This window comes from Equus przewalskii, chromosome 17, assembly GCF_037783145.1.
Source record: "Equus przewalskii isolate Varuska chromosome 17, EquPr2, whole genome shotgun sequence".
NCBI classification, from domain to species: domain Eukaryota; kingdom Metazoa; phylum Chordata; class Mammalia; order Perissodactyla; family Equidae; genus Equus; species Equus przewalskii.
This window is the reverse complement of record NC_091847.1, coordinates 68034980-68060758: the sequence shown is the minus strand read 5'-3', so window position 1 is coordinate 68060758 and position 25779 is coordinate 68034980.

Sequence of the window (25779 nt, the reverse complement as noted above, 5' to 3'; positions counted from 1 at the left end):
TGGCACATGAAATATTTTGAACCAAAAGCAATAAAGACCCTGAGGGCTCAAGAGAAACTTTTACTTCTCCCTTAAAGACTTTAAATTGGGAACCTTGCCCACAACAAGACTGATTACCAGAAATAACTTTTTATGACCTATCTGGATGGTATGGCAAACCTCTAATTAGTGAACCTCTGCTCTTCTCGTCATCCTGTAAATTGCACTCCTCCTCTCTGAAGCCTCAGGCTCCTATCCCATTCCTTCATTTAAGATGGCATAAATGCCTCATTTTACCTTTCTGACTCTGAACCTCTCATATATGTGGAGTCTCTGACTCTCTCGTGTATGTGGGGTTCTCTTACATATAAAATTAAACTTGATTTCCTCCTGTTAATCTGTCTCAATTCAATTCTTACTCCAGAAGAACCTAGAAGGGTAGAGGACAATTGCTTCTTCCCCGAAAAGGACTGTCCAAGTTAGAAAATAAAGAGCACCTTCCCTGATGAGTTATGCGAACTTGAGCACATCATTTGATCGCTCTGGACTTCAGCTCCCCTTGGGCAAAATGATCTCCTAGTTCCCTTTAAGAGTTGGCAGTTGATGATTCTCTGTTCCTTCTCCTTCCATAGATTCTCTTCTGCCAACAAGGTTTTAGAGAATTCTGGACCTCCGCAGTGCCATACATTCTCCATGGCCTTGCGTTGATGCTTGCCCTTCTACCAACAGAAACATTAATTAGAACCATTTGAATATTCTACCCTTCTCAACCCTCTCAAGTGAGCACACCGTATTCCAAGGGAGCACAGCTGGCTCTCTTTGTTGTAAGAACTGCACAATTTTTGCCAGCTTTTCTGCCTCCTGCGAGGATGAGGGTTTCAGTTTTTTCTGAAGCACTAGGTGGACTTCTCAGGTCTGTGGTTCCAGGCCAAATGGTTGTCTCCTCACTATCATTTAAAAAAGAGCATAAAAAACTCAAGTCTTGACCATTCCAAAAACATTTCACAGTGATGAATATATTTTAGCTATTCAAGCAGAACCCTTGGTAGAGTACGACACTTTGAACAATTTATCTCATTTTAAATAGATGTTCTTATTTTTAGGGGTATAATTGGCTTCATGTTGTTGTTGTTCTGTTTGTTTTTATTTAGAAAAGTTAACAAAGACTTACCATGAGTAGAGTAGAGTTTTCCACAACTTTCCCTTGTCTCTGTTTGAATACCACTAACGTTAGTAAGTGATGTTACAAGAACTTCACGGATTCTCTGGGTATAATTCAAAGTGAGCTGAAGATAGTACACATAGAATAAAAAGTACTTTATGTAGAGGAATAAAATCTTACTAAAATAAAAATTCTCTGCTTTAAATGTTATCACTGATTTCTTACTAAACCTCATATCTTAATTTTCCAAGCCTCATATGACATCTATATTTATATATGTTCTGGAAAATATGATTTGAAGTGAAATTATGTATAATGTTAATATTTTGTATTAAGTTGATCACTCAATTCATCATTGATTCTTCCTTCTGGGGAATGTATGCTCCCTCACGTCACGGGGGAAGGTACCTTGCTTTTTACATTCTGTGACCAAGCTAGGTTAAAACTAATTCCTGTATACATAAGCTTTGTACAGGAATGAGTAATTTTTTTTTTTAAGATTTTATTTTTTTTTCCTTTTTCTCCCCAAAGCCTCCCAGTACATAGTTGTATATTCTTTGTTGTGGCTCCTTCTAGTTGTGGCATGTGGGACGCTGCCCCAGCGTGGCTTGATGAGCAGTGCCATGTCCGCGCCAAGGATTCGAACCAACGAAACACTGGGCCGCCTGCAGCAGCCGCCTGCAGCAGAGTGCACAAACTTAGCCACTCGGCCACGGGGCCAGCCCCAGGAATGAGTCATTTTGATTTTGTCTCTGCATAGGGAATTAGTGAGATATTGGCAATGGAACACAGTAAGTCATCAGGAGCCAAACTGTACAAGATTTCTAAGTACAAAGAGCAAACTTCTATAATAGAGAATCAGGTCAGAGCAAACAAATTCCAGGTTAATACAATTTAAGTGCTACATATTCTTTATTGTAAATATTAATTCATCAAAAAATATTTACCAGAATCCAACTATATCTACAGCTCAATTTGCCACTAGGCAATACGGGATGTGGGAATGGAAGACGTAATGAAATCTAGAGGACTCACCCTAATTTTCACATAGTATATTTTGAATCTAAAATTTCCTGAAGTGTAGAAATGGCATATTATGTGGTAGTTGAAAGTATGCCATGTTTTGAATGCTCTTTATTACCTAGTGTCCTGGGCAGATTACTAAACTCTGTTTCTCAGTTTCTTTATCTGTAAAATAAAAGCAGTAATAACCCCTACACCTTAAGTTTCTAGGAGGATTAAATAAGACAATCAACGTAAGATACTTAGAAAGTTGCTGCATGTATAGTAACCACTCAACAAATATTTGTCCTAAATTATTTCTTTGTATCTGTTCCAGCACCGAGGCTATGGAAAGGTATATAGTCCCATAAATTTATTTATTGTCCCGTGAGTGGTGAAGAAGAAGTTGCAAGAAAGGAGACTAGGAGGAAAAGAAAAATAAATACCAAGAGAAGAAGGAGAGATATTAAAAAGTTTAAAGACGTTGGCCCTGCTCTCAAGTAATTTATGTTCTCACTAAGGTAATAATAATACCTTACTAGAATCCATTAAAATATAGTCAAGTAATATGCACCGGTACTTACTGTAAAAATGAACAAATTCAGAGAAAAGAAAGAACGGAATGAGCTGGAATTGTCAGAAAAGACTTCTTGAAGAAGCTGACCCTAGTCATATGAGTTTACGGGATTGGTGGCCTAAGAGTATTTGCATCTCTCCATCTTCCATTTCTTCTGAAATAAAGAATCAAAAGAAACTGAAATACATCAGTCAACACCTTTAACCTGGTTAGGCTATCTAAACATTTGTTTCTTATTTGTAAGTTCAATTATTCTATTCATGAAGTAACTCCCTGGAGAAGGAAGTAGGTTCTTTCTTCTTTATCCAGAATTACTACAAATGAGTGTTGGAGCCTTTTGTAAGTAGGTGTGATATAACTCTGCACCACCAGAATTTTCTATTTAAAAAATAATGACTTCAGTGGCCAAGTGGTTGGGTTCGTGCGCTCCGCTTCGGCGGCCCAGGGTTTCGCTAGTTCTGATCCTGGGCGCAGTCATGGCACTGCTCATCAAGCCATGCTGAGCAGGCATCCCACATGCCACAACTGGAGAGACACTCAACTAGAAATATGCAACTATGTACTGGGGGTGTTTGGGGAGAAAAAGGAAAAATAAAGTCTTTAAAAAAATAATAATAATAATGACTTCAAGTTGAAGGCAAGAGAAACCCAGAAAGTGATTGGTTACCATCAGACCTGGATCTACAGTTTCATTTTAACATTTTATTCTTCAGCAAATGTGGCTGGGTCATTTTCTTCCACTGTAAGCTAAATAAGATAGCATATTAAATACCACGTATATTGTCTGCCCTACCTTTTCCTTTTCTGGGAACTGCCCCTGCCTGAGCACATCTACTTGGCTACAGGAGTGATTCTTGGCAGTCTTGCTCCTACAGCATGACCTTGCATCAATTTCTTTCCTAGGAATTTGAAATTGTGGCCCAAAGAGACAATTTCTCTCTTAAGGTCTGTCACCTATACTGTAATATGTTAACACCTTAGCTGTACTTGTCATATGTTTCACCATGTGAACTTGAGACTCACAAGGCTGGGAAGAGGGAGGTGGGAGGAAATAGAAAAAGAAAAGCAAATGAGAAACAAATGGAAGCCCTCTGGTGGCTGGTCCCACTTCATTCCTGACGCTCAACTGCGTTCCCATTGCAGTGGCTTCCATGAGATGCGCCATGTCATTATAACAAAGGAATTGTTTTCCTTGTTTATGTGATCTTGAATTAGGGTTTTTGCTTGCACCAAAACACTAATGCGTATGATATGTAATTCAACAGGACTTGAGATTTTTTGCTTATTTATTCTAGTTTAGCTCTGGATTGAACAATTTCTTGAGGGTCAGAAGCCCAGTACAAATTCTCTATTGGCAGAGTTCAGTGAATATAGGGCAGAGCCTCTCAGATGAGCTGGAAGTCTATTAAGGGACAGCTGCAGTGGTGAAACTAAGCCTGGACCTGTGTAATCAAAGAAGAGTGATTCTAAGCTTAGAAGTAGAGTGACCAACTCATTCTGATTTGCCTGGGACTTTCCCCATCCCAGTATTCAAAGTCCCACGTCCAGGAACTCCCTGAATCCTGGGCAAACTGGGACAGTCGGCTATCCTAATTATAAGGTATGACCAAAGCCAACGTATTTCCTTAAAAAAATGATCCTTGAAAAAAAATTGATAATTTCTCTCTCTTCTCTTTAATCTAGTGCGTTAATTGAATTTAAAAGAGCTTGCCTATTAATAGCTCCCTTATTTTTCACTGGCAGAAACCAAGGCTAAGAGAGTGCCTTGTCCAAATGAGGAAAGAAGCAAATTCATTTGATTCCCCAGTCAGTATTTTTTTTAAAGTTCTATTATAACAAGTTATTTAATGAAAAATAACTCTCAAATGACTTGAATCTCTTTATTCAGAATCTAAGGAGCTTTGAGAGGCAAATTCTCCCAGCCAGTGCAGGTGTCAAGAGCCTGAGCTCCTATATCACACAACCTGGGACCTCGTCTTGGCTCCAGTATCATCGTGTGACCTGGAAAAAGCTTGCTTAAACTCTCTAAGACTGACTTTCTTCACTAATAAAATGAGATAAAGTTTTGGAGAGGATTAAAAGTGACTGTGTTTGTGAAAAAATACTCATTGCCGTACCTGGTCCCTATTACGCACCAAGTTGATGTGATCTATTTTGCATGATTTCATTCTATCTGATATTTACCGTCGGCCTATGACATCAGAAGGGCCCAGTGCTCCACCCTGTTTTGCAATTGAGAAAACTGAGAGTCAGAGAGAAGGCGTGAATTGAGGCATTCCATTTAGAAAGTGAAAGAGGCTGCACTTGAACTCCAGGTCCTCCAACTTCAGTCCAGGACCTGTTCCTCCACACTGTATTCCCTCTTGTGGAAAAGCACAGAAGACTTAAGTTTTTGTTTGTCTTTATTTTTGAGGAAAATGAGTTTAATAATCGCTCTGTCTAAATAATGCCAAAGCAATGAAACAAAACAGAAAAAAGAAACTCGCCTACTTTTTTTTTTAATTAGATGCCAAGATTTCCGAAAAGAGTCATAAGATTGAATTTTTCACTTTTTAATCTCCATAGGGAATTATGGGGAAATAGCTATTGTCACTTCATTTGCCAGGCATTATTCAAAATGAGTCACCATATGGTCATGAAACATTATCTGGGAACCAAAGAATATGCTGTTCAGAACAAATAAAATAAGTGACGATGCTACGTATTAAAAAAACAAAGAAACCTGCAATAAAAAGTACATATTTGTTGAATTTAATATAAAACCATGACTTTCGTGCAACTAAAATTTATACAAATAGTGTTTAGAGGCGATAACTGGTATAAGAATTGAATTTTCCTTGTCTGAATTCCAAAAAAACCCTCACATTTCAAAAATCATTTAGAAAAATGTAGAAAAATGTCCAAAACAATTTGTATGGTGGGAATTCATATGTGTTTTTGCCTTTGTAGTTTGAATGAGTGTATGGGGAAATCTGATTTATGAATTCACAAGACCCAATCAATAGAGTTTATGCTGCCAGTAAATTTGTTTGCAACAGTATTAACTGAATGCTTTTTATGACCCCATATAGCCAACACCATCTATAGAACTACTGACTACTGATATAAATCTTTTCAGAAAAGAGCAAGATAGGTGTATGCCAATACAGGACATGGAAAAGCAAGTCTTTCTTTTTTTTCTTCTTATACAGGAAATAGTTTGCAATCATGTTACATATACATATTTAGTTATGAAATTAGAGTGGTTGCAATTACTTATAAATAGTGTGCTAGGAAAAAAAAAGCCCTCACTTTCATTTTGGAATAAAATTTGTTGATATGCTGTAGCTCTCATGTATTATTTTTTTTCTTTTTATCTGATCATCGTCAGCTTCACTACCAAGTTTACCATCTACACTTGCACCAAGAAAGCGTGCAAGTCCTCAGTTATCATACACAGACACAGCACTGTGCCCTTAGTTCATTGACTTATTTTATAAAAACTATACTGGGTTAAATGATTTTATTTTTATTTGGTAAGTGTTGTTCTATATATGTTAACATTTTAGGCTCCAAAGTTTGTGGGTTTTTTTCAATATTTCCTGTGTACATAGTGCCACGTGAGGCTTTGACAAGAGTGATCCAATCTCTGCCATGATGGCACATAGTGCTGGCTAGAAAGTCATTTCTGCAAATTGAATACTATCTATGAAACTCTTTAACTTACTATTAGCAAGGGATTTAAGCACGCCATTGTATTTCAGTTTAATCTTTACCAATTTGGTAGGCAAAAGAATGATACCATATTGATGCTTCCTTTGATACCACTGCTAATTTTGTTTTGTTTTGTTTTTTGCATTTCTTTTCCAGCTTTATTGAGGTATAATTAACAAAGAAAAATTCTATATTTTTAAGGTGTACAGGGTGATGATTTGATATTTTATACATCATGAAATGATTACCACAGTCAAGCTAATTAATACATTTATCACCTCACACAGTTACCAATTTTTTGTGTGTGGTGGGAACACCAAGATCTACTTTCTTACAAATATCAAGTATCTAACACAGTTCTATTAACTATAGTCACCACACTGTACATCAGATCCACAGAAATTATCCATCTTATAACTGAAAGTTTGTACCCTTTGACCAGTATCTCCCCATTTCCCCAATACATCAAACCCCCAGCAGCCACCATTCTACTCTATAATGAGAAATTTTTTGCTTAATACCAAGATTAATTTTATATATTTATTATTGATGTAAATTTGTAATATTTGTTATTGATATTTTCATGTGTTATTATTGATTAATAAGATGTCTTTATATATGAATGGCATTGATTCTTTTCCCATTTGCCTTTTGCCTTTTAAGTTTATTTATAGTGCTTTGACACAGTTTGAATTTTTTGTTATTAAATCAATAAATAGTGGCTATCAATAATCAAGCACTAACTGCTCACAAACACTGTGATAGTACTTTATTTATTTGTTTATTTTATAGAGCTTACTTTTTTTTTGAGGAAGATTGGCGCTCAGCTAACATCTGTTGCCAATCTTCCTCTTCTTTTTTTTTCTCCCCACAGCCCCAGTACATAGTTGTATAGCCTAGTTGTAGGTCATTCTAGTTCTTCTATGTGGGATGCCACCACAGCATTGCTTGATGAGCAGTGCACAGGTCCGAACCCAGGATCCAATCTGGCGAAACCCAAGCTGCTGAAGCAGCGCGCAAACTAAACCACCACGCCACCATGCCAGCCCCTGTGATACAACTTTATATATTTTATCTTATTTAATTTCACAGCAGCCTTACTAAATAGATACTATTATTATCTTTGTTTTATTCATGGGAAAACTAAGATTTTTTTTCAAAAAGGTCATAAACTTCTTCAAATTTAGCCAACTAGGGCAACGAACCTAAACCATCATGCTAAAATCGCTTGTTTTCTGTCTTACATTTCATGTTTAGAAAGCATGTACTTTCTTCAAGACTATTATATCCTCCTTTATTTTTTTTTGTTCTATTATTTATTTTTGCATTTGTATTATCTGAAATAATTTAAAGTCTTAATATATCTGTAAGTGCTTTTGATCCATAGTGGAAGGTAGGAATTAAACATTACTTCCCACCTCCCCACAAAAATTGGCCTTCCCTCCTGTTAAACAGAGAAGTATTCCTTCTCCTGTCAACGGTCAAATCCTGCTTGTGCTCTAGATCCCATCCTTTATTTTCCAAAATATTCCATCCCTGTGCTTTATTTCCCTCTCCATTCAGCAATTTCTCCCTATTAGATCATACTCATCAGTGTAAAAACATATTTAGTGCCTCATTTCTCATTCAACAACTTTTCCTGCTCAATTAGGTCATACTTATTGTATGAAACATGCTCTTGTATTACCAAAATAAACGAAAAAGGCCAAAAAAAAAAAACCATAACAAAAACCTCTTTCCTTTAATATCCCCTTCAGCTGATTCTCCATATTTGTGCTACCTTCCACGATGAAACTTCTCAAAAGAGTTGTTGATATTATCCAACTTATTTTGCTCAATTCCTATTCATTCCTTAATTATGAAAATTGAGATTTGCCCTTCTCATTACATGAAAATATACTCCTGAAAGTCACAAATGATTTTCCTGATACTGAGTATAATATCCATTTCTACATGGTCAGCTTCCTTTAACTCTCAGCAATATTTGCAAGACTCTCACATGTTGCTTTTAGAAACTTCTTTTCCTCCATATTTTATGATAACACACTTTCTTGATTGTCCACCTGTCTAACTGGCCACTCCTTCTATGCGTCTTCTGCCTTACTGCTAAGGGTTGGAGCATTCCAGAGCTTGACTTGAACACATGTTGTTTTCTTTCTCTCTCTCCCCTCTCTCTTTCTCTCCTTCAGTTCCACGATTTATAAATAGTGTCTTTATGTAGTAACTATCAACTATATCTCCCACCTCAACTTCTTCACTCATTTGCAGACTTAAATACAATTGTTTAGGGAGCATGATTTCTTGCGTATCAAATAGGTATTGCAAACTAAATACGTCTAAAGCACAAATCCTGAAATTTCATGGCTTTTCTGTTGTCTGTCAAATCTTCCCCATCTCAATTAAAATTCCTAGCAGATATCTAGTTACTCAAAGGAAAATCTTAGGAACACCTTTAATTCATCATCTTTCCTTCATCCTCATATTATAGCCATCAGCTAGTCGACTCTAACTTCCAAATTATGTCCCAAATACATCATATTGCAACCGTCTCTCAGAAGGACTAACTAGTAACTCTGCTTTTATTCTTCCTGTCTATCTTTCACTCTTCTCATAGGAATCAAAATGATGCTTTACAGTCTAAGTGAAATAGAATGTTCCTTACTTAAAATACTCCTTAGTTTAACTTTCTTTTTCAAAATTTTAAAGATGACCTAATTCTTTGAACTTATCTAACATCTTTATGGCCAAGCTCACTATGCTATAATTGCACTGTTTTTTCTTCCAAAATTACCTTTATAAAAGTTTCCTCAAGCAAACAACTCTCTTACAAGTCTTTGTACTTTTAACCAGTTCAAAAATGATCCTGTGAACATCTGCTCCTGGTAATGGTATAGTGTGTATTAGACTAATTATTCTAAATTAACAATTTTAGACTCTAGAACAATATTTTAAAGAACATATTTGAAGGATCTAGAGAGTACCAAAAGCAGACAGAAACTAGAGGGAGTTAATACTTTAGAAAGAGAAACACACTGGGTGAGATTTGTGTTATGAAGCTTTTCACCAGATGGCACTCTCCCTCCCATAGACTCTACACTAGGTAGATGAATTCAAGGAAAAAACCATGAAATTACCAGCTTGAGAAGTCAGAGAACTAATTTTGTGGTTACCAGAGTAGTCTAAAAGGTATATTCCAGAAAACAGAGAGTTATATTGGGTGGCATTCTAAACTCTGTGTATATACTCTGACCCAATCTTGCATTGACACCTGAACTTCATGCTCAGGGGAGATCAAAAGGGGTTCAATGGAAAACACTACTGGAAAGAACAGAGAACAGATTTCAGCCTCTCTGTTCCTGAAGAGATGTAATTTAGAAGTTATCTCCTGACAGGCTAACTGCTTTCTGAAACTAAAATCAACAATTTTCAGAAGATAACAAAATCCAAAGCTACTACAAATATCCATCTTAATGTCTAGAATACAATCCAAAATTACTAGAAAAAATATGACTTATGGTTAAGAGAAAAAACAGCAATTAGAAACCAACACTGAAATTACTTAAACACTGAAATTATCTAATAAAGACTTTGTAGCTATGTTTTAAATATTCAAAGACAATAAATAAAATATGAACCTAATAAATAAGCAGATATAGAATTTCAACAATAACATGGAAACATAAAAAAAACAGAGTGGAAATCCTAGGACTGAAAAGTATCATATTCGAAATAAAAACTTCACTAGATGGACTTAACAGTAGAATAAAGAAGACAGAAGCAAGAATCATTAAATTTAAAATTAGATCAACAGAAATTTCCAAAATGAAGAGCAGGGAAAAAAGGTTAAAAATAAAATGAAATAAAAACAAGCTCTTGGTGACTTGTGGGCTAATATCAGGACATATAAAATATGTGTAATTGGGTCTTGGAAGGAAATTAAAAGTAAAAACTAGGGTGTAAAATAATGTTTGGAGAAACAATGGGAAAATTTTTTTCTAAAATTTAGGAGAAAACATAAACTTAAAGACACAAGAAGCTCAAATCTCAATGAACCCCAAAGATAATGAACTCAAATAAAATTATAATGACACTCAATATAATCTTGGAATTGAAAATAAAGAAAAAAATCTTAAAAGCAGTCAGACATAAAGATATCACCTATAGAGGAACAACTGTTCTAATGACTAAAGAGTTCTCATCAGAAAAGAAAGAGACCATGAGGAAACGACACAGCATTTTTTAAGTGTTAAAAGAACCGTCAAATTAGAATTATTTATTCAGAAAAAATATCCTTTTTTCTTAAGGTCAGATATACTTTCTGAGATGAAGGAAAACGAAGAGAATTTGTTGCTTTCAGTCATGCTCTGAAAAACTGCTAAAGAGAGTTCTTCAGAAAGATAGGAACTGACGCCAGAAAGGAAACTTGGAACATCATGAATGAAGGAAGAGCAACAGAAATTGTAAATATCTAGTTAGGTATAATGGACTATTCTTCTCCTCTTGAGTTCTTTAAAATATGTTTGACAGTTGAAAGCTAAAATTATAACATTGTCTTATGGAGTTTTCAATGTACACAGATGTAAAATACGAGATAACTATAACATAAAGAAGGGAGGGTAATGGTACCTGTATGATGGTAATATTTCTACATCCCACTTGAAGTGGTAAAATATTGGTTCCGTGTATCCTGTTGAAGTCAAGTTTGTATATTGTAATCCCTAAACAACCACTAAAACAAATTATACTAAGAGATATTTTCAAACACATAATAAGAAATTAAAATGGAATGTTAAAAATGTTCAGATAACACAAAAGAAGGCAGGAAAAGGGAAACACAGGAGGCAAAAACAGAGAGAACAGACAGAAAATAAATTATATAATGATAGATCTAAATCCAAACATACCAGTAATTGCATTGAATGCAAATGGTCTAAATATGACAATTAAAAGGCAGAGATTTTCATAATGGAAAACAGCATATGACACAACTATATAGTGTCTCTAAGAAACTTACTTCAAATATAATGATATAGATAGATACAGTGGAGATATTCTAAGGTGGCCCCCACGATTCTCAACTCCCAGTATTCATGCCCTTGTGTAATCCCCTTTTTAGAATGTGCATAGGACCAGTGACTTACTTCTGGCCAATAGAGTACAATAAAAGTGATTGAATGTAAATCATTATATGTACATGATTATATTACACAAAATTTTAACTCCTTATGGGAGGAGACAATCTCTCTCCTTTCATAGCTTTGAAAAAACAAAGCCATATTGTGACCTTACTATTGAGAGGGCCACATGTCGAGAAACTGAATATGACTTCTGGCAGACAACCAGCAAGAAACTTAGGCACCATCTGACAACCCACAAAGAACAGAATGTTGCCAACCACCATGTGAGCAAGAAAGCAGATCCTTCTCCAGCTGATCCTTAGATGAGACCACAGTTCATAACATCACCTTGATTGCAGCCTTGCAGAGGACCCCAGCATGCCTTGCCTGGACTCCTGACCCTAAGAAAGTGGGAGCTAATAAATTCTTGTTGTTTTTAGCCTTATGACTCTTAAATAAATTGAATTTGTAATTTAAAAACTTCTCCAAAATAAGTGCCCAGGCCCGGGTAGTTTCACTGAAGAATTCTACCAAGTTTGCAAAGAAAAATTAATACCATTCTTACACATTCTACAAAATTGCTTGCAGAAAATAGAAAAGGGAATACTTTCCCTCATTTGGTAAAGCTAGTGTTACTCTGATATCAAAACTAGACAAAGAGAGAAAAAAAAAAGGAAGAAGGAAGAAAAATAAAAACCAACATCACTCAGGAATATAAATGCAAAAATCCTTAACTAATCATTGGTAAGCCGAATTCAGTAATATATCCATAGAATTACAAACCATGACTAAGTTTATAACTAGGCATGACTAAGTGGATTTGGGAATACAAGTCTGATTCAATATTCAAAATTTAATCAACGTAATCTACATTGACTAATGAAGAAAAATCACATGATCACCTAAATAAATGAAGTAAAAAAAGCATTTGACCAGATCCAAAATCTATGTGTTATAAAAACTTGCAGAAAACTTGGAATAGAGGGAAACACCTCCAATTTAATAAAGACATCTACAAAAAACCTACACTTAACACCATGTTTAATAGTGAAAGACTGATAGGACTGAGTGAGAACAAGACAAGGACGCCCACCCACCATTGCTATTCATCATAAATGATAGCAACAAGGAAATATAATATAGTAACTGGAAATTCTAGCCGGTATAATAAAGCAAAAACTTGAAATAAAAGCATACAGATCAGAGAGGAAGAAAAAAACCGTCCCTATTTGAAGATGGCATGATTGTACATATAGGTAATCCCAAGGAATCTAAAAAAAAAGAAATCCTCCTAGAACTAATAAGTGATTTCAGCAAAGTCAGAGAAAACAAAATGAATACACAAAAATCAGCCATATTTCATTACATGAGCAATATATGATTGGAAACTGAAACTGAAAAAGAAATTGTGTTACCATTTATGATGGTTCCAAAAAATGGAATACTTATATAAAAATCTAACAAAATGTGTACAGTATCCATATGCTGAAAACTATAGAACACTGATGAAAGGAATCAAAGAACAGTTAAATAAATGGAGAGACAGATCATGTTTATGGAATAGAAGGCTTTATATAGTAAAAAGATGAATTCTCCTCAAAATAATCAACAGGTTTAATGCAATTCTTGTGAAAATCCCAACAGAATTTTTTGTAAATATAGACACACTGATTCTAAAAGCTATATGGAAAACAAAAGGAATCAGAAAGACTAAAACAATTTTGAACGAGCAAGTAACGTTGGAGGAACTCCACCATCTGATTTTAAGACTTCAGTAACCAAGACTGTGGTAGTAGCAGAGGGATAGACCTATAGACTAATGGAACAGAACAACAGTCCTGAAATAGAACCACACACATACGGCCAGTTGATTTTTGATGAATGCAAAAAGCTATTCAATGGTATAGGAATATTTTCAAAAATTTATATATATGCCAGAAAAAAGAGAATATTAATCTCGTACTTTATACAAAAACTAATTCAAGATGGATCACAGATACAAATGGAAAATATAAAACTATATAACTTTTGGGGAAAAACGAGAATATTTTCATGACCAGGGATCAGGCAAATAGATCTTAAATGCAACACCAAAAGTTCAACCAAAAAATGAAAAATTGATAAAACGACTCATCAAAATAAAAAACTTTTGCTCTGTGAAATATATTAAGAGAATTTAAATACGAGCTACAGACTGAGAGAAAGTATTTGTAAAATACAAATCACCAAAGGACTCACGTTAAAACTAAATAAAGAACTCTCAAAATAAGAACGCAAACAACACAATTAAAAAATGAGCAAAGGACTTGAGCAGATACATCATCCAAGAGATTATATGGATGGCTAATGAGCCCATGAAAAGTTGTTCAACATCATTAACTATTAATGATATGCTAATTAAAGTCACTATATGATATCATCATACATATGTTAGAATGACTTAGCTAAACAATGTCAAAGTATTGATAATACTAAGTACTGTGAAGACACAGAACAACTGGAATTCTCAAACTTGGCTGGTATGAATGCAAAGTGGTACAGGCCCTCTACAAAAAATTAGGAAGTGTTTTATAAAGTTAAAAATATCCTTACCAGGTCACTATTCTTAGGTATTTAGACTAGTAAAATGAAAACGTATGTTCACACAAAACCCATACACAAATTTTTAACAGTAACTCTGTTTATAATTACTGAGAAATGGAAATAACCCAAATATTCTACAATGAGTGAATGACAACACTGGGATATTATTTAACAATAAAAAGGACAAGCTTTTGATAAATCTCGCAGGCATTATGCTAAGTGAAAGAAATCAGTCGCAGAGGTCACATTTATGAATGATTATATTTATATAACATTCTCAAAAAAGACAAAACTCTAGTAATGGGGTTGGGAGTAGAAAGGTGGGGAACATATAACTACAAACTGATAGCATGAGGGAGTTTTGGGGGGGTGATGTCAGAGTTCCATCTCCTGATTGCAGTGGTTACATGAATCTATGCATATGTTAAAATTCACACCACTGTATACCAAAAAAGTCAATTTTAATGCATGATAATTAAAAAATAAAATTAAACAAGGAGTAATGGGCCTTATCTCCTTGGGATTATGTATTTATTGAATAGTCACATTACTGTAAAAAAATTCATCTCACAGAATTCTTATAAAGTTATAAAGTAGACCTCAAAATTTCTAAAAATACTATGTAGACAAGGACAGATGTTCAATTATCTAAAATGCTCTTGTTTCAATAAATAGTACACTTATTTTGTTTTGCCACAAACCGTATCTTAAACAAACCTAACGATCATTGTCTGTTTCCTCAGGAATGCTGAGACTCTGACATATGAACATTTTCTCAAGTCGTTTAAGCCCCTTCTGTTATGCTTTCCCTAAATTTCATAATGCAGAAAGACCATTTTGATTCTGGTTATATTAGCTGGCATTGTACAAGGTTCTAGGCAAGTTTTACTAATGTAATATTTGATTGTTGGTTAAAAATAAACTTCTTTGATGGTTTAACAAAATATAGATTCAGTTACAAACACAATAGAAGATCCTTGGGAATTTTAAATGAGGACATGCCTATTTCATAAAATGAAGCTGATTCTCTGAATAATATTATTAAAGGTCAGTGCCACAGCTGTGCATTTGATGAGCAGCTGCGTGAGCCACCAAGAACAATGAATGATCTGATTGGCACCGGACCCGGCCGTGCCAGCAGTTAGGGTGGAAGGATTCTGAAAGGATTTAGAATGAGTAGCTACTGGGTCCTGCTGTGGACACCCTAACTACTGGAGAGTTTAAAGTAAATGGAATAAAGATAGTGCAATTTGAGAATAATATAGATATCCTATGGAGACTAGGCTTGGATTGAGAATAAGAAGAACAAAGAACATTCCCCAGAGGCAACACATAGAGTCTCTTCAAAAACATTAAATGAATTTAAATCTTTTAGTTTAAGAGTATCAAAGTAGGATGTTTTTGACAGCATTTATTGAAATGGTGGAAAAATTCACACAATCCCACTTTCCACTGGAAAGGTGGCACATAAATCTTATTTACTTAGATCTAGAATTTGTCTTGGATTTTTATGAGCCCGGAGTAACAGTAAAATTTCTCCTTCCAGGAGGATGATTGGAAAATAAAGGAACATAGGATTTGTTGTTCAAGTAAAACAAGGGAGTCAGCCACTCACAAACGCACGTGTGCTTATTTGTGAATAGGTATTGTTCATTTCATTTGTCATTGTTTTAAGACCACCGTGTGCATGTGTGTGTGTAAAACACCTTTAGCATTGCTCTTCATACACATAATACCAAATATGAAAAACACTCTTACTGGCACGTTCTACAGTTTTCAATGCCTATCAGGGCTTACTCTTGCCTTAATTAGGGACAGGTTTTCCCCTGCTATAGTTATTCCTCTCGATTGCTTCCCCACTATCTTCCTGACTTTTCTTTATTCTTTATCCTTTGCTCTATCCAAAGCAACTGTAACATGGGCTCTTCCCTTGGTCTTCAGCCTCCTGGACTACTCTACAGATTTTGGATGTTCCAGTGTTTATAATTGCTCAAGCCAATTCCTTAAAATAAATCTCTTTATACACACACACACACCCCCCTATTTTTGGTTCCATTTTTCTGGAGGATATTGACTAAAACAGTTACCATTCTGTACTGAAGAGATTAACTATGAGTGTGGAAAAATGACCAACAAAGTTGGTCAGCCATGCAGAATAAGTTTGTTTTTATTTTATTTTTTTAAAGATTCGCACCTGAGCTAACATCTGTTGCCAATCCTTCTTTTCTTTTTTCTTCTTCTCCCCAAAGACCCCCAGCATATAGTTGTATATTCTATTGTGAGTGCCTCTGTTTGTGCTATGTGGGACGCCACCTCAGTATGGCCTGATGAGCAGTGCCATGTCCGCGCCCAGGATTCGAACCAGCGGAAGTGGAGTGTACAAACTTAACCACAGGCAAAAAGTAAAGATTACATATATATATATCTTCATAATTGAATTTCCATGTATAAAATAAAAACTTTTTAATTATTTGATGACTTTCCCTTACTCTTTTCTCTGGCCCTCTTAATACACTGCTCGTATATTTCTGCTGGCTTCCTCAAGTTTTCTTCCCTCTCATATTAACTTACTCTTCTTGAGCCATGTGGTTTTATGCTTCAGAAATGTCTAATCATTCTCTGTGTGGCGCTCTACGATGTGCAGCTAGACATTTAACTAATGTTACAGTAATCATTGATCATATTTTTCCTACTACCTATTTCGCTGGCCTGTTTAATTTTTTTTATCCTTCTCATTAGTTGTTCACACTTTTATTCTTTATAGAAATGGATAATTTGCTGCATTATTCATTTCTACCTCTTAAATCTTTTCATAAACATGTAACCTAATGCACTGATGAGTGAATCTTGCTTCTTTGGAAATTATCCTAAATGCCATCAGCTCCAGAACATTCTCTACTGTAAGGATTTAAAGCAGGAGAAGGCTATCTTAGTCTACATGGAGAGCTCCCAGAGACACAGGGCATGAACATCAGTGGAAGACGTGGACTCTGCACCAAGGCTACGTCTGCAGGAGCTAAATTGGAGGAGAACAGGAGTCAACTTTTAAGTTGGCTGATCGTTAGGATGAAAGGATTGACTTATATCTTTATTCTTTTGAGAAGAAGAATGAGCTGAAATCCTGGCCCACTTATCCTGAACAATTACATAACATGTACTTATCAGTGGTAATAGAGAATGGAGATGAAGAAATTCTCAGGAAGTCTCTGTACCTCATTTTAGGCATAATTTAAATGTCAATGATAAGAACTATTTAATCTGGCTTTTACTAAAGTCTTTTCTTTGGAACATTAATTCTGTTTTATGTCCTAAAAAAAAGAAAAGAAAAGAAAAACTCTCTAGAGAAATAAGTTTGGGAAATGCTGTGTTCAACAGAGTTTAAACCAGTTTCTTTATTGCAGGACAGCTAGAAGCCTTCCATCTCCTAGTGTGCACTGTGGATTTCTAAAAGGGAGATATAACACGCAGCATCTCTTTATCCTATTAGATTAAAGCACCCTTTTTTTTTCAAGAAGGTTCTTAGAGCAGTATTTTATAGATCATTTATTGGAAAACACTGCTCAAATCAGAATTGGTAACAGATAGAAAACATACATGATTGCGCTAAATCTTCTTTATCTTCCTTGATAAACCTGCCAAAAGAGAGCGAAATTCCTAAGGGCAAGTAGACACATGGGAGAAGAAATCAAAAGTCGTGGATAATCAGTCTGCAAATGCTTCAGAGTGAACCATACTTTTAGTAATAATTGGCCTCCAGATTGTTCTGCAAATATGCTATTTATTGGAAATGTAAATCAACATACATCCCTACCAAATACCTTTTTAAAAGTAAGCTGCTACATTTCCTAAGCAGTAATCCTCTCTCCTCCCTCTCCAAAGCTAAGGGTGCTCTCCACCAGCATCCAGTCTGCTAGTGACTGGGAAAAGGTCCAGCAGAACCATGGGTGAGCACTTCCCCTCTCAAAGGAGTGATCACATTGATTAGTAGCTGCTCCACAGGAGCTGGGAGACAGATGCCTTTTTCTAATTACAGTTTTAGCACCTTCCACTCCACATTTCCCTGCTGCTGAGGGTGCTGTGAAGTCTCTGCAGATGCTTATCGTTATCAGTTAAACTCCATTTTCAATACAAAGTAGTATTATTACCTCACAGGAACTCGAAGTACAGGCTAAATTCACATGGTGCAGTCCGAGACTTCACCTGAGTAATACAAAGGAGACTATTTATTAGTCTCTTACTGACACAGAGAAGTGGAGGCCTCTGTGGGTCTCTGGTAGCTTCCTTTATCTTATACTGGATCATGAAGAGAGCAGGAAATGATACTTGTGCAGATCATTCCTGGCATCTGCACTCAGTGATCACGAGAAAGTAGAGGGACCAATGAAAGGAGCGGAAGAGCTAAGATCAGGGGAGTAGAGCAAGCCGTGTCATTTCATGCCGAAAGCTCTCTTCTTAGGGCTTCCACTGTACCTCTCCAATGGCTTTGTAGCTCCTCAGACTCTCTTATTGCTTCTTTCGCTTTAACCTCGTGCGAATGCTGGTGGGTTTTTTTCTAAATCAACAGCTCTTTCCCCACTAAACACTCTTCACTGGGACTCTAATCCACTCCCATGGCTTCAGTCACCAACTCTAATTGGACAACTAACAAAATTGTACCTAAACCCCTGCCTTCTCTCACGAACTGCAGAGTCATATTTTCCTTTTCCTGGTGAATATCATCACATGGGTATTCAACTGCTGACTCAAATCAACACATCAAAAGGAGAATGTTTCTATATCTACTCCCCTAAGCCCATCTTTCTTCAAAAAAGATGTTTTTATAGACATTAAATATTTGCATCGCGCTAAACATTATTAACTAGACCATTAATTCAACAAATATTTATCGAGAGCCAATTACAGTGAAGAAACTGTCCTAGGGGCTGGGAATACAGCAGTGACGAAAACAAGAAAACAGTATCAGCCCTGCTTGAGCTTATATTCTATATTCTATTCTGTGTTCTGGATTGCAACAGAAAATAAACAAACATGTCAAACACATACTATAATGTAATAAATTTATGGGGAAAAATTAAGCAAATGAAAAGAGTCGGAGGCAAACAAGTAGCAGAGAAGATGAATGAGACTGAAGCAGGATGAAGTAGGAGGAGAAGAAATTAGTTCAAAGATACAGTGAGGCCAGATCATGATACAATTGCACTCAATCCAGGCTACTCTTTATAGTTACCTGACAAAATGTTTTTAAAAATATCAATGCCCAGATCTCATACGAGACTTGTTAAGTTAAAATCTCTGAGTACGAAACCCAGATACTGGAATCTTTTAAAATCTCCCAATGTGATTTTAATATGAGGTCTGTGTCAAGAACACTGAAATGTGGGCTTGCTGGCTGTTGTAATGGCTTAATCTACTCTGAGTAAGATGGAATGTTTTCATTAGAGAAGCAACATGATCCTACCTACATTTTAAAAGGATAACTCTGGCTGATGTGTGGAAAATAAATTGTGGGTAGGAGTGACAAGGGCATAAGGATGGAGACCACTGGTGGGCTCTGGCAGTAATTCAAGTGAGAGAAGATGGTAGACCAAGGTGGGAGCAGCGGAGGTAGTGAGAAGTGGTCATTTTCTGAACATATTTGAAGAGAGAGTCAACAGGATTTTTTAAGGCATCAAAGGTGAAAGGAAGAAAGAATTCAACTTTAACTCCAAGATTTTGGTCCAGGAAGGGTGGAGTTGCCATAACTGAAGTGAGGAAGAATGTGGAAGAAAGCTTAGAAGGGAACATTGAGAGTTGCTTTTGAACTTGTTACGTCTCTTATGTCTCTAGTAGACATGGAATGAAATAAAGGCATCCAAGACTCTGAATTAGACAAACAGATCTAGAACTCAGAAGTTCAAGGGAGAAGTCCAAACTGGAGACAAACATGGGGGAGTCACCACCAAATAGAGGGTTTTAAAGCCAAGAGACTGTATGACAGCACCTAAGGAGTGAGTGAAATGGAAAAAAGATGTACAAGATTTGACTTCCATTGAAACTTAAAGGAAACAAGGGCCGGCCCAGTGGCGCAGCAGTTAAGTTCGCACGTTCTGCTTCTCGGCAGCCCGGGCTTCGCCTGTTCGGATCCTGGGGGTGGACATGGCACTGCTTGGCACGCCATGCTGTGGTAGACATCCCATGTATAAAGTAGAGGGAGATGGACACGGATGTTAGCTCAGGGCCAGGCTTCCTCAGCAAAAAGAGGAGGACTGGCAGTAGTTATAGCTCAGGGCTAATCTTCCTCAAAAAAAAAAAAAAAAAAAAAAGGGAAACAAGCGGCCAGGGAGGTAAGAAGAGAACCAGTAGAGTAATGGGAAAGAAGAGAAAGAAATGTTTCAAAGAAATCTGCTTCTTCCAATACTGTTGCTAAGTCTAGTAAGATAAAGACTGAGTATTGGCTATTGGAGTTAGTAATACATATATATGTGTCTGTGTGTGTGTATTAATACACATTGGTAGACTTGATGGAAGTTTTAATGGAATTCTCTGGGCAAAAGAAATATTAGAGTGAGCTCAAGGAAGAACCCAAGGATTTGGCTTGGAAACAACTTTTTGATAAGTTGTGTAATAGAAGGGAGCAGAGAAGTGTGCTTGTAGCAGAAGAGGAAACGGGGCTTAAGAAAGTGTGTGGTATTGTTATAATTATTAGAGTGATGACAACATGTTTTGTGACAGTACAAGAGTCCTCTAGAATAATTACTGGAGATACGTCCTTGAGCAGAAGCAAGAGAGTGCGATCTGATGCGTAAGAGAAGGGTCTGAGCTTTACTGAGACTACCAACAGTTTTTCCAAGAAACAAATGGGAAGACGAGGATAAGGGAGGATGGTGGGATTACACGGAAGTTTTTTTCTGATTGTTTACCACTAAATTTTGGAGTGTTTCTAAATTCCCTTCTCCCATAATATTGCTCTTAGGTCAAGAAAATTCTTGCCTTACAAAATGGCTTTCAAATTCTTCTAGGTTAGATGGATATACTTTTTAAAATTGTGACATCTTGCTTTTCCAGTGCCAAAGTAACTTTATCTCTCCTTCCACTTTCTAAGCCACCCATATGTCTCATAATTTAGTGATTTGCTAAACAATTATCCTTCAAAAATAAATGATACATTGTGGGAGATAACATCCTGCGTGAGTTTACTATGAGAAAATCATGAGTCAGATGTAATGATTTTTCTCTCCCAGTCTAAGAGCCCTCACAAACATTCTGTCCCCAGCTCCCAACTTTCTAGGAGAATTTTAATCATCTGATTCCAACAGACTTCAATTCAAATAGAAATAAACAAACGATAAAAAAAATCATGCCTCCCGCTTTAACACGTGTCAGACTGATTATATAGTTTCCAAAGGATATCCAGATGAGACTGTCCCTCATGTAGGAGAACATCTTATTAGTTCACAGAAAAGTGAAATTTATTGAATACTGATTATAGGTACGTATCAGTCCATGGAATACTGATAACTGCGTTACAGAAACATTCTTCAGTGTAACGACTAACAATAATACTTAGATTAACTACCTTTTTTTTACGCATAAAACAACTTTTAGCAAATCCTACAATTAAAGTTGTGCTTATCATTTTATTGTCAAGGAGAAATTTTGGATGCTTACATCAGATCTTGTCATTCTTTTACTGTGTCTGGAACCATGGCAGCATATTGAAGAAGCCCAGACAAAGATCGAGTTTCCACAATTTCCAGCAATCCCACAGGAATGAGAATATAAGACGAGCACAAAATACCTAATGAGGTAAATGTAGTTGAAATTTTAATTGATAACATTAAATCAACAATAAATTTATCCATTGATAACATTGTTAAAAGCAGTATAAACAGGATTTTAACTGATAAAATTCATTAGAATATAAACTCCATGTGGGTAAGACCTTTGATTTTTTTTTAAACAACTATTCCCAGTACCTAAATCAATACCTGGTTCATGCTTCAATATATATTGTTCAGTACATGCTGAATGATGAATGCATAGATAATTTTTCCTGCTTGCAAGCATTAGTCTATGGTCTTTCGTGATGACATATATGCCAAAGGCTGAAAAGAATATCATTGTTTTTTTTATTGAGTTATTGATAGGTTACAATCTTGTGAAATTTCAATTGTACATTAATGTTTGTCAGTCATGTGGTAGGTGCACCACTTCACCCTTTGTGCCCACCCCCCACCCCACCTTTCCTCTGGTATCCACTAAACTGTTCTTAGTCCATAATTTTAAATTCCTCATATGAGTGGAGTCATACACAGATTATCTTTCTCTCGCTGGCTTATTTCACTTAACATAATTCTCTCAAGGTCCATAATTGGGGAAGCCGTGTCTTCCATGGCCAAATCTCTAGACCTCCCAGGGATTCTCTGAGCTGCCCGATATTCTTTTAGCAAAGGACTTCTTCTTAAATTTGTCAGAGACAATTTTTGTTATTGAAAACTAAGAATCCTGAGAAATACAGGATCCCCCTGCTCCTTGGAGCCCAGAGGAGGTTTCATCCCAAGGACATAGCTAGGCTTAACCGCTGGGGTCCCTGCCTCTTTATTGGAACTTTCTTCCCTCAGGGCAGAGGAAAGGATTTTGGGAGAGAATTGGAATAAATTGTGAATCTGATGCTAATAATACTTTGTACTTCCCTTACAACTTTTGTTCCCCACAGAGCTCAAAATGTTTTACAAACTCAGCTTTTTGTTCTGTGGCTATTATTCCCAAGGATATTACACTTGAGGAGAATATGCATTCCTAGAAAAATTGGCAATGAATTGTTACATATGAATAGAAACTGAAGAAAATCTTGCTTCTGATCCACAACTAAAAGAAATTCTTTTGCTTGCTTGATGATATTAATAATCATGAGGATGATATTTTAATACTACATGTGTGCATTACAAAGGAAAAAGCTCTAGAATCAGTCCTTATTTATTTCAACTGCTTGGACCATTAGATGAAGAGCCATGACTGGCTATTTTTGCTATGTACTATATTGTTTTGAAAGGGGCTGTTTTGACATTCTGGACTGTTCAGAGTAATTATTCCAGTTTTTATTTCTTACAAAGAATGCAGTATTATAACACACAATGGAAATGGCCATCTTTTCTATGCCTCTCTATATTTTTAGAAATAAAAACAATTTTTAGCTAAAACAAATAGAAAAAATCACATAAATGTGAACTACAGGATTCGATCTGTTTAGACAACTAAACTAGGAAATTTATTTTGGCCCCCCCCGCCCATGGTTTCCAAGTCCCCGCCTTTAATTGTGTGATCAATCATAGTGTCTATAAATAACTAACAAATTACTGATCAAATGATTTCTGTGGTAGGCAGCCTCCAAGAAGGTCCCCAATGCCTCTTTTCTCCTGGTCGTCACACTCTGGTGTAGGTGCACCCCCACACTGTGTTAGGGGTCACTTGGGTGACCAATAGCAAGTGTTATAACCCTTATAATGTTATATGTATTCCACTTCTAGGATTAGGTTATAAGTCTGCAGCTTCCATCTCGGATTCTCTCTGTCTTTCTCATTTCTCTCTCATGCCATAAAAAGCCCGTGAGGTGAGGAACTCCAACCTCTGGCCAACAGGCAGCACAGAACTGTGAAACTGAGGCCTGCCCACAACCACGCCAGGTTGTTGAGACTCAGCTGATTGCAGTTTCAATAGACAGCTTGAATGCAACCTTGCGAGGCAGAACCCTCCGGCGACGGTGCTTCTGGATTCCTGGCCCTCAGAAATTATGTGAAATATAATGTATTCATTGTTGTAAGTCGCTAAATTTTGCAGTAATTTGTCAGCTACTATAGAGAGCCAATACCATTTCCAAGGTGTTAATCTGAAAGAAAAATTATATTGTAAAAATAAAAATTGTTTAGGTATACATTTGATTGGCACATGGCATATCAAAAGTGAGATGGTCATCACCCACAATGATCAGTGCCTCTGCCCTCAATGCCATTTGCAATTCACGTTTAGCTGTTGGTAATATTAACAAAAATTAAATGAAGTGAGAATGAAAGCAACTTTGAATGTTATTTAAACAAACAAAACCCTTCATACATTTATATTGACTACCTTAAAAATCTATTGGTTTTAAAGTACCGTCAAAATTATTTTGATTTTCTATTAAAGTCTATCCTTATAAGCAAAGACTTTGAATACAAAGGGAATTTCTCAGGGAAATCTAAAAGATTTTCTGTCAAAATCCTTAGTCCATAATTCCTTTAATTAATTATGGGACAAATTAAGTGTCTACCATGGGGCAGATACCATTCTAGGCACAGCGAATAAGATTGCAGTAAAGAAAATTTAAAAATCCCTGCCCTCAAGAAGTTACATTCTGGTAATTTCTCCAAAGTATTCACGACCTTTGGGCAACAAATTCTGTAGCCAATGTCAGAAGGCTTACTGCCTCACATAACATCATGGATTTTCATAGGACAAAATATTTATTTATATTGTGCGGAAGCCTGTTTTCCTATGAATGGTGTTCATTAGTTTGTCCTCTAAATGACACACTGCGTATCTGCGTCCTCTATTATGCAACTTCCTGCCAAATATCTGAAGAGTGGCTATGGCATTTCCTTGTGCTATCCCACTCGCCCCCCCCCCCCATTTTTTTAACTACGCTAAAACTTCAGTAACTTTATATGTATTTTTGAAAATCTAAATATCAGAAGTTTAAAGGACAGTAGTTGCTTAAGGCTAAATGGATTTTTATTTTTGCACATTTTTGCTCTATGGTAAACGCCAATACATCATAGCCTTACATTGTTACATTATTAAGTTGTTCCCCTCATGCACATTAATATGGCATTAGCTGTACATACAGTATCTTCTTTTAAATGTCTCATTGTTGGCAAATGGAATTTTCAAATTATCTGCATTTTAGTGTTCCGTTTTGGCCTTGCTTTGGTGGGCACGAAGTTAAAGCACGGTTCTCACGATGCTGCCTTGGGATGAGGCTGCTTGGAAATCTGGTATAGATCATCCAATGCGGTGAGAGGGACTCATTTTCTCTGCCATAAATATACAGAATCAGTGAAAAGCTGCCCATCTGTATGCCTTGTCAAATGTAATGTATTGCACCTTGAGGACAGAAAAAGATATTCAGTATATACAGTAGAAAACGGTTAGCGGTGAAAGATGAACAGGATGCCAGAAAGGAAAAGGACAGCTTGTATTTAAAACATATTCATCATTTTGAATGGGATACCTGGTCTGGATGGCTGCATTCTTTGACAAGGAAGGGAAACCTTGAGTATTTGGAAGATGTTGCCAGAAAAAAAAGAAGAGTGAGCAATTTTCTTCAAAATACAAAGTAGTTCTGGGTGCATCATATTAGTGCTTTCCATTGTCTGTCAGTGACTCATGCTATATCCAACTGTAGCTTTGTGTTTTCTCCAATTTTGAGAAGACAATATATGACTCATTGACAGACAACGGGAAATGTTCCTCAAGATAGCAGGGGGCATGAGAAACAAATATCTGGGAACTAAGTTGTAAAGAACTAATTTAGGAGTTAAGATGCCACTGTCCACCTCTATCTGTACATCTCTTCTCCTACAAAAAATTTATTTGTTCTTCTTTAAGTAGAGAGAAAAGATACATTGTGTTACAATGGAAATAATAGCCTT